This window comes from Canis lupus, chromosome 22 (genome assembly GCF_003254725.2).
Source record: "Canis lupus dingo isolate Sandy chromosome 22, ASM325472v2, whole genome shotgun sequence".
In the NCBI taxonomy this organism is placed as follows: Eukaryota; Metazoa; Chordata; class Mammalia; order Carnivora; family Canidae; genus Canis; species Canis lupus.
Genome location: NC_064264.1, coordinates 45,399,054 through 45,408,987, shown reverse-complemented (window position 1 = coordinate 45,408,987; position 9,934 = coordinate 45,399,054). Strand labels below are relative to the sequence as shown.

Genomic DNA, 9,934 nt, shown 5'->3' with positions numbered 1-9,934 from the left:
TCCCAGAAGTGGAATTGCTGGATGATGGGGTGGTTTTATTTTTCACTTTTTTCTTTCTGTCTCTCTCTCTCTTTTTTTTTTTTTTTTTAAGATTTTATTTATTTAGTAATGAGAGGCACAGAGAGAGAGGCAGAGACACAGGCAGAGGGAGAAGCAGAGGGAGAAGCCCAACGTGGGACTCCATCCCTGGTCTCCAGGATCAGGCCCTGGGCCGAAGGCGGCACTAAACCGCTGAGCCACCCGGGCTGCCCTATTTTTCACTTTTTGAGGCTGCTTTGTACTGTTTTTCATAGTGGCCGCACTAATTTATAGTCACACCCACAGCGTGCAAGGGCTCCCTTCTTTCCACATCCACACCAGCATCTGTAACCTTTTGTCTTTTTGATGATAGTCATTCTGGCAAGTAGGAGGTGATGTCTCATTGTGCTTTTAATTTACATTTGCCTAATGACTAGCTACGTTGAGCATCTTTTCATGTACCTATTGGCTTTTTGTGTCTCCTCTTTAAAGAAACAGGTCTTTTGCCAATTTTAAATTGAATTTTTTGTTTTTTTTGGGGGGGTTGTGGTTTTGTTTTGTTTTGCTATTGAGTTCTTTATATTTTAGATATTGATCCCTTATCGGATACATGGTTTGCAAGTATTTTTCTCCATTTTGTGGGGTTAGGTTGTCTTTTTATTTTGTCAATGGTTTCTTTTGCTGTGCAGAAAATCTTTTTAGTTTGACATAGTCTCACTTGTTCATTTTTTATCTTGTTGCTTGTGTTTTAGTTTACATATCCAAAAAAATCATTGTCAAGACCCATGTCAAGGAGTTTTTCCCCCATGTTCTCTTCTAAGTGTTTCATGGTTTCACATTTCACATTAAGTCTTTAATCCATTTTGAGTTAATTTTTGTGAGTGGTGCAAGTTATGGGTACAGTTTCATTCTTTTACATGTAGATATTCAATTATCCGACCACTGTTTATTGAAGAAGAGACTATCTTTTCTCCATTTTGTATTCTTGTCTGCCTTTAAAAATATCAGTTGACCATATATGCTTGGATTTATTTCTGGGCTCTCAGTAGTGTTCCGTTGATCTATTTGCCTGTTTTTTATGTCAGTAACATACTGTTTTGATGACTATAGCTTTATAGAAAAGCTTGAAATCAGGAATTGTGATGCCTTCTGCTTTGTTCTTCTTTTTCAGGATTTCTTTGGCTACTTGGGGTCTTTTTAAGTTCTATATACATATTAGGAGTGTTTTTTTCTACTTCTGTAAAAAATGCCATTGGAATCTTGATAGGGATTGCATTGAATCCACAGATAGCTTTCAGTAGCATTGGCATTTTAATAATATTAATTCTTCTAACTCATAAACACGGGATACCTTTCCATTTGTTTTGTTTTCTTTGATTTCTTTCATCAATGTCTTGTAGTTTTCAGTGTCTGGATCTTTCACCTCCTAGGTTAAATTTATTTCTACGTATTTTATTGTTTTTTGTATCACTGTAAATGAGATTGATTTCTTTCTCATAAACTTCATTGTTAGTGTGTAAAAATGCTACTGATTTTTGCATGTTAATTTTGTATCCTGCAACTTTGCTGAATCCATTGATTAGATCTAGCAGTTTCTTGGGTGAGTCATTAGAAGTTTCTATATCTGGGGATCGTTTTCGGATGTGTGCCAAACACGGCTGGTCCCCAGGCTGCGCCCAGGTCAGCTCCGTGGGCCATGATTAAAACAAGGTGAGCCAACCATGACTGGCAAAACACAGACCAGCGATGTCACCAATAAGAATGACCCCAAGTCCATCAACTCCTGTGTTTTCATCGGCAATCTAAATACAGCCATTGTCAAGAAAGTTGACATTGAAACCATTTTCTCAAAGTATGGAAAATAGTTGGATGCTCAGTTCACAAAGGCTATGCATTTGTACAGTACATGAGTGAATGACACGCAAGAGCTGCAGTGGCTGGAGAAAATGCCAGGATCATTGCTGGCCAACCGCTTGATATCAACATGGCAGGAGAACCCAAACCATACAGACCCAAACCAGGAAACAAAAGACCCCTTTCTGCACTTTATAGACTCGAGTCAAAGGAGACTTTCCTGTCTGTTGGTGGTTATGTCTTTGACTATGATTACTACAGAAAAGATTTCTACAATTGGTTATTTGATTACCACGGGCGTGTGCCCCCCCCCCCCCCCCATGCAGTGATTCTACTGAAGTGTCCCAGAGTGGCTGTCACAACGACTTGCAGGGGAAAAGGAGACTTTTCCATGAAAGGGGGATCGAGATCTACCGTCAGTGGGTCATCTTCATCAGGCTCTAAGTTGAAATCAGATGAGCTCCAGACAATCAAGAAAGAATTAACCCCGATCAAAATGAAAATTGACTCCTTGCTAGGGTGCCTGGAGAAAATTGAGAAGCAGCAGAAGGTGGAGGCAGTTATTTGATAATGAAAGTTTCCAGCATAAAGTACTGATAGGAGATGGAAGATCACGAGCCAAAGATGGGGAAGCCACACAACATGGAGATTGTCCAGTATTCAAGTTTCATACTATCATATTTTTTTCCCTTTTTGTTTTTAGTGAATTTCTAAGCTGTGAGGAATAATTGTAATGAAGCATAACTACTTGATTTTGGATTCTCTATACCTTCAATTGCTTCTGATAGATATGTTTGTATGGTGTCCTGTCTTTTTCTTTGAGATTGTAAACTTACTGAGCATAAGGTCATGTCTTCTCTAACTCCCCAACACCATGTACTATGTATCAGGCACAAACCTGACAAGTCATTTAACTTCTCTAGGTCTCAACCCCTCAAATGTAAACTAGAGGAATGGATTATGATCTCAAATATACTATCCCAACCTTTAAGTTACAGTTAGCATAAATCCATGATGCATATGTTATTTTTTTCTATTGACTAATTCAATGAACACAACTTTGGGTCATCGTAGCTATGTAGATCATACCAATGTAGCCTACGGTTGTGCCTCATTCCTAGACACTTATTTTAAAAGAGTCACATATAAATGGCCACATATGAATGGCACAGTTTACATGTGGTTTATACAGTGATGTTAAATAATCAAAAAGAGTAAGAGGCAAGAAGGAAAACTAGAAACTGGGTATCCTACAAGAAGCACAATTAATCCACAAGAACTACATTTTTTTTTTAAATCAAATTTCAGGCATAAGGGCTCTGATGTGAAAAATCAAGTGGACATTATTTAATTCAATTTTATTCTGTATGGTGTGCCTGATACATGGCCTGCCATTCTTGCTTGGACAATTCCAATGATAATAGCCAATTTGATCTAAGCATTGGAGAGGTCACAAACTGGGGCCCATAAGATAAATTCAGCCCCAACATATTTGGTAAAAGATACAGAATTTTAAAGATAATGTTTAAGAATTGTAATATTACAAATAAATATTAAAGTACATAGCTTCTTTTGGAAAAAAAAGAAGTTTCTATATCTAAAATCATGTCATTATTTTAAAGACAGTTTTACTTCTTCCTTTCCAATTCTAATACCTTTTACTTCTTTTTCTTGCCTGATTGCTCCAGCTAAGACTTTCAGTACTTAGTTGAATAGGAGCAGTGAGAGTGGGCACCCTTGTTTTATTCCTGATCTTAGAGGAAAGTTTCATCCTTTTATCATTGAGTACGATGTTAGCTGTGGACTTGTCACCATTGTTATTAACTGTTATTATTGTTAGTGAGTGTTCTTTTGTTGAGATGCATTCCTTTTATACCAAATTTGTGAAGAGTTTTTATTATGAATGGATGAATGGATGTTTGGATTTTGTGAAAATTTTTTTTTTTTGCATCTTTTGAGATTATCCTATGATTCCTTTCTTTCATTCTATTAATGTGATATATCATATTGGTTGATTTGCATATGTTGCATCCCAGGGATAGATTCATTTCATTTGGTCATGGTGAATGAGCCTTTTAATGTGCTGCTGAGTTTGGTGTGCTAGTATTTGGTTGAGAATTTTTGCATCTGTATTCATCAGGAATTTTGGCCTATAGTTTTCCTTTCTAGTAGTGTATTTTTCTAGTTTTGGTATCAGGATAATGATACTTCATAAAATGAGTTTGGGAGCCTTCCATCCTCTTTGATTTTTTTGGAAGAGTTTGAGAAGGATTGATGTTCTTTTTTCTTTAAATTTTAATAAAATTCACCAGGGAGACCATTTAGTCCTGAACTGAAGTAAGCAATTTTGATGATACAGTTGATTCTGTTATTCATGGTAGTTATGTTCTACAAAGTTGCATCAAGCCCTGAATTAGCAAGAACTGAATTATTGCCTCTGGGGAATACAAGGTTAGATTCCTACAGGCCCCCTGGCCACAACATTTCCATCAACTGATCAATATGCAATTTTGTTTTATATGTGTTTCTGTGTAGAGACATCTTATTCAAATATTTTTTAAAAGATTTTTTATTTATTCATTCATGAGACACACAGAGAGGGAGAGAGAGGCAGAGACACAGGCAGAGGGAGAAGCAGGCTCCGTGCAGGGAGCCCGATGTGGGACTCGATCCCGGGACTCCAGGATCACGCCTTGGGCCAAAGGCAGGCACTAAACCACTGAGCCACCCAGGGATTCCCATCTTATTCAATATAAATTGTTGATTCATTAACGTTGAACTCTCATTCAAGAACACTACAACATGACTGAATGAAGCTTACCTAACAGATGTATTTTCTCTGTAAGACACATCAAAGACTCCTTGAGTGTAGGAACACTACATGCACATTAGCACTAATGCATCAGAGCCATTAAACAGCAAAATCACCAACAAAGAGCACAAAAATGTGAAAAACACAACACTAAATAGACTGTGAAAAGGACACTTGTTTTTTAGTAGGAGAGCTGATGTGAAAAAGCAGAGCATCACCTTGTTCGACCTCATCTGGGATGCGTGTATCAGCAACTCAGTGTTCTCACTGCTTTGTGCATATACCTGTCTGTAAACAACCATGGAAGCACTTCAGTGTGAATTTGGGGATTACAATACATTTTAGCAAGCAGGCATATTTGCAAATATGCAACCTGCAAATTGTGAGGGTCAACTGCGCAGAGGAGAAAGTGCGAAAACAGCAGTTAGGTGCTTAATTCTAGTATGTAATATAGAATTTCAAGCTGACAGATTTTGCTGTCTTCACACAATAAAATCTCAAGTAAAAGTGAAAAGATGAACAACATGCAGTGTGAGGGAGGTGTGGTGCACCTGTTCTATGCAGTTCTTGTGATGATGAAGTTTTCCCAAATAGGACGGCAGAGCAGATGAAGGTGGCCGTGCTCACTTGTCCTTGTCACTGTCAACGAGCCACTCACTCCATAGAATTAGGTCTAACTAGGCCTTGGGAGATTTTTCACAGAGAGGAGAAGCGCATGCAAGAATGCAAAAGACTGTTCCAGAGTTATTTCCCAGGGTTGATCTCTGGGTCCAACAAGTAGGAGGAAGGACTTCTGGTTTAATGGCCTGAAGAGAAAGCAAGTTTGAGTTACCGACTCTTCTCTGATAAGCTCTGGATTTTCTGGTAAGGAGTTTGTGGAGATTCAGAATCCTAGTTTGAAAATAGAGACTAGGAAGTAGGTTTAAGTGTTTAGGTGCTCCCCTTTTTTGCTGAATTTAAAGAGAGGTTTGCGGACTTGGTTTTGGGGAGAGTGATTTCTGCTGTCACGCCGCCTTCTTCACCAGCTGCATGCTGATGAAGGCCACCTCAGAATCACACAACGAATTCGTTCAGGTGAGGCTGGCTCTGGCTCCTTAGCATAAGTCAGCACGGACCCTGTTGCCTGGCATCTTGCAGTTCTCACAATTATATTTCCTTCTTGGTGGAGGAGGAAGTTCTGCAGGTCACTCCCAGAATCCAAGAGGCTAAAAGATAGCAGAGTGAAGCACTGCCCAGCCCCTGTCCCCTTTCCTCCCCTCTCTGGGCTAAAGCTAAGGATTTGGCAGGTTTCTTTCTGCATCACTCACTGCCGTGACCCTCCCTTGCACTTGGGCTTTTCCACATTTGGATCTTCCTATCCTGAAATACAAAAAGATTTCTTAATAACAGCAATAAGGTACATTCAGGAGGAAATGAGATGCCTAAGGATTTAGGAGTATTTAACTCTTTTCCTTTTTTCATGCTTTACAACTGTGATTAACTCAGCACAGACCACCCTCCACCATTTCTTATTGCTTAATTAAGAAACATCTCAGAATTTTCTCCCTATTAGTTTCAGGCAGATTAGAAGGGAAAAATATTTTAACAGATGCTAAAGAGTCTTTCCAATGGTTTGAAGATTAGGAGAATGCCTTTTATAGAGCTCCCAAAGTGTTCCCTGGCTGCTTCTGCCAGAGTTGAAAAGAATTTAGTGGCTGAGTACTTAATGAAAAGCCAAGATGCTCTGACAAGGAACTCCTGGGCAAGCATTACTCTGGCTCCAAAGAGTTATTGCAAATTAAATTTTATCCCTGTCCTTTATGATCTATATCAGGCAGCAGGTGTAACAACAAGATTGAAATATTCTTGTCTTACACTGTTAATAAAAGCACCCACTCATTAATATATGTGCCAGCAGGGAATATGACATGGTGTATTCCAGTGGAAAAACTGGATGTTGTTTGGCAACTTTGTAGGCAAAAGGCAGGGTAAATACAATATGAGTTTGGGGACAGGGTAATTACTGTTGCCATCTGGTAACACATTCTTTATCTGAACTCAAACCTCTTATGTGTTTTCAGCGCTTATGGGGCATCTTGCTAGGCAGCCTAATAAAAGATGACTTTTTAAACGTTACCTTGAACCCTTTTCAAGACTGCCTTTGTCTAACAACACAATAGCACATCTGGCAGGATTGCCATCACTGTAAAGCAGAATCTTTTAATAGTGTTTATTAAGTACTTTCCAAAGATGCATAATCACCCACATGAGTTGGTGTTAATAGAGAGTCATTAGCTCAGTCGTCAATATTGGTGGGAAAGGCAGGCTCAGCAAGAAACACATAATAAATGTAAAACAGATACAAAACACAACATCCCCGCAGCGTACTCTTCCCCTGATGGATGAGAGCACCGCGTTTCACAATCTAGCTGCTTGGCCGTTTGCACTTGAGCACTGTCTCTAACGTATCTGGCATGAAATATCATGAGCTAAACAAGCACAAGGAACACAGCAGCTAAAAGGAGCCTTATGGAGAGAAATGGTATTTACTTAAAGACCCTGGCTTAGGAAATTGCCATATTCCACAGCGGGTTAATAGAGGCTTGGGTGAAGTGGAGAGTGAATTGAGAGCAGGGAAGAAATGTCAAGCACCTTCTTCTACTTGTCAATGAGACATCAGATCTCTCCTTTCCCCCCAGCCTCCTGCTCCTTCCTCTACTCCACAGCCCAGAGTAGGCAAGGTAAGAAAAGAATTGTGATTAGGGTAATTCAGCAGCTGGGAAGGTTTTTTATGTTTTTGTTTTTGTTTTTGTTTTTTTCTGACAGCCCTCTAGATAATGGAGTGCTGTACATAGGGTAATAAATAGAGGGGGTAGGATTATAAAGCTATAATTCAGTCAGGAGGTTAGATGATCTCACAAACAGCGAGCTCAAAGCCACTGTGGTTTATCTTGATGTCACCGAGACTTTAAGATTGAATGAGAACTTTGCTACTCAATATCTTGCCTTGTTTGTTTCTGTGGAGTATAGGGAATTGAGGGAGAAAACCCAGATCTCCATATGATCAATTATTCTAAACCATATATATTTATATACATGTACATATGGCTTTAAGTATCTCCTCCCAGAGCTATGTACGCATTTTCCCCAGACCCCAGGGTACATGCAGGAAACACAATTTTTAAAATCTTGGCAGAGTAAAAGCATCTATGGAAATGAGATGATGGTTGACAATTTTTCACATACTTTGCCTGCAATGGACCACTCCCCCACCCCCCTGCCCCGCCATCATTATTTCCAGAAGGTAGCCTCCCTCATTCCTTTCTGCTCCTGCACAACAGCAGGCAGAACTTTGCCTCCATTCATTCAAAGCTGTGTTCCTCTTCAAGGAACCACATTGTTTCCAGCTCTGGTGATTTTAGTCTTTTTATTTTTCCTTTCTTTTTTGTTTTTGTTTTTTTCTGGCTTTATTAAGATATAGTTGACATAGAACGTTGTCTAAGTCTCAGATGTACAACATGTTGATTTGATTCAATTATATATTGCAGAATGATGACTATTTTACACAGCATTAACCTACACCTCCATCATGTCATGTTCCTTTTTTTATGGTGAGAACACTGAAGATCTACTCTCTTAGCACTTCCAAGTATAGAATGCAGGATTAATTATAATCACCATGCTCTACATTAGATCCCCAGAATTTATTTATCTTATAACTGGATTATCTTATACCTTCTTCCCATTTTTCCCAGCTCTAGCCCTTGGTAACCACCATTCTACTCTGTGTTTCTATCAGCTCAACTTTTTTGATTCCACATATGTGATCTTGTTCCCTATTTATCTTTCTCTGTCTGACTTATTTCACTTGGAAAAATGCCCAGCCACATGATCACAAATGACAGGATTTCTTCTTTTCTCAGCTGAATGAGAATTCCATTACATAAATATACACCACACCTTCTTTTTCCATTCATCTGTTGGTGGACAATTAGGTTGTTTCTACATCTTGGCAGTTGTCAATAGCGATTTCAGTATTTTTTTTTAATATCTTCCAATTTCTAGCTACATGGGACTTTGGAGGAGTCATTTAGTTAATCTATGCCTTGGTTTCCTCGTCTGTCTAATTAGGACAATATTAGTACCTACTTTTTAAAAGAATATTTTATTTGTAGGATAAAATGAATTAATAAATGGGAAAGGCTTAGAATAATTCCTAGGCATTGTTCTTATTGGTGTTGCTTTTGTTACTATTTTTAGTAACTTCCTCTAACTTCTTAGAGGAAGCAGAATATGCCTCAATCTATTATATGTCTTCCCAAATATATATCATAGTATAAATACATGAACTGAATTTAGATGACTGGCTAGATTTTGCAAGTCTTGTATATATATTTTTTTTGTATAGGGTTTTTAGTTCTAATAGAAACCTTCATCTCTATTTTGTAGACAATCTACACATTTATGTCCACTGCTCCTTAAAGAATGTTTTTAAGAATAAGTGCTTCTGAAGAACGGAGCTTGAGGTACCCTTTGAAGGACTGAGTGACTTAATCAAAGAATAAGTTTCTTCCATTGGCCTTCAATCTAAGAGGTATCTTTCTATATGTTGGATATCAGCAGGGAGCACATTTTATATCACTCTTTTTTCTCTTTGGAATGTGGCCTCCCAGAGGTTAAGTGGAACATTGCATGGTTTTATAAATCCAAAGTAGGAATCAATTGGAAAGTATTGTAAGTAGTTTGTTAGAAATAAGTTGAATGAGTAAAATTTATGAATGACTTTAAGTTGGAATGAATTCCCCATTAGCTCTCTGATAGCTTCCTTGCATTCTGGTATGCTCATTTGAGTGGCAGAGAAAGGATGGGGTTGCATTTAGCGCATAAGAAATTACTGGTACCACTTGATGTAAACCGCGTGTGTCCCACATGATAGGGTAGAAGAAAGGTTGAGAAAGCTGATCTAGATGGCCAAGTCGACAACAGCAGTCAAGACATTGATTGTGCATGTGACTCAAAACATAAAAGAAAATGATTATAGTTTTTATGGGGCTGCTAAGATTGGCAAATGAAGAAAACATGCCTCAAATCATAGCTTTCCAGCAATAGCAAATGGAACCAAAATACAACGTCTGGGGCAGTACCAATTGACATATCCAGCAAAATTGCTGAAAAGCAAAGGGAGTCGCCTAGAATCAAGTTCCAAGTAAGGTCTGTTTTAAGATGAAAACTGGTTAGTGTTTAGAGCTGGACATTTGTGCGTTGGGATTA

General features: G+C 38.5%; 1 pseudogene; it reads left to right on the top strand.

Moving 5' to 3' along the window:
* The first annotated feature begins 1,723 nt into the window (after positions 1 to 1,723).
* LOC112651776 (RNA-binding Raly-like protein) lies at positions 1,724 to 2,704 on the top strand (annotated as a pseudogene).
* The last annotated feature ends 7,230 nt before the right edge of the window (positions 2,705 to 9,934 follow it).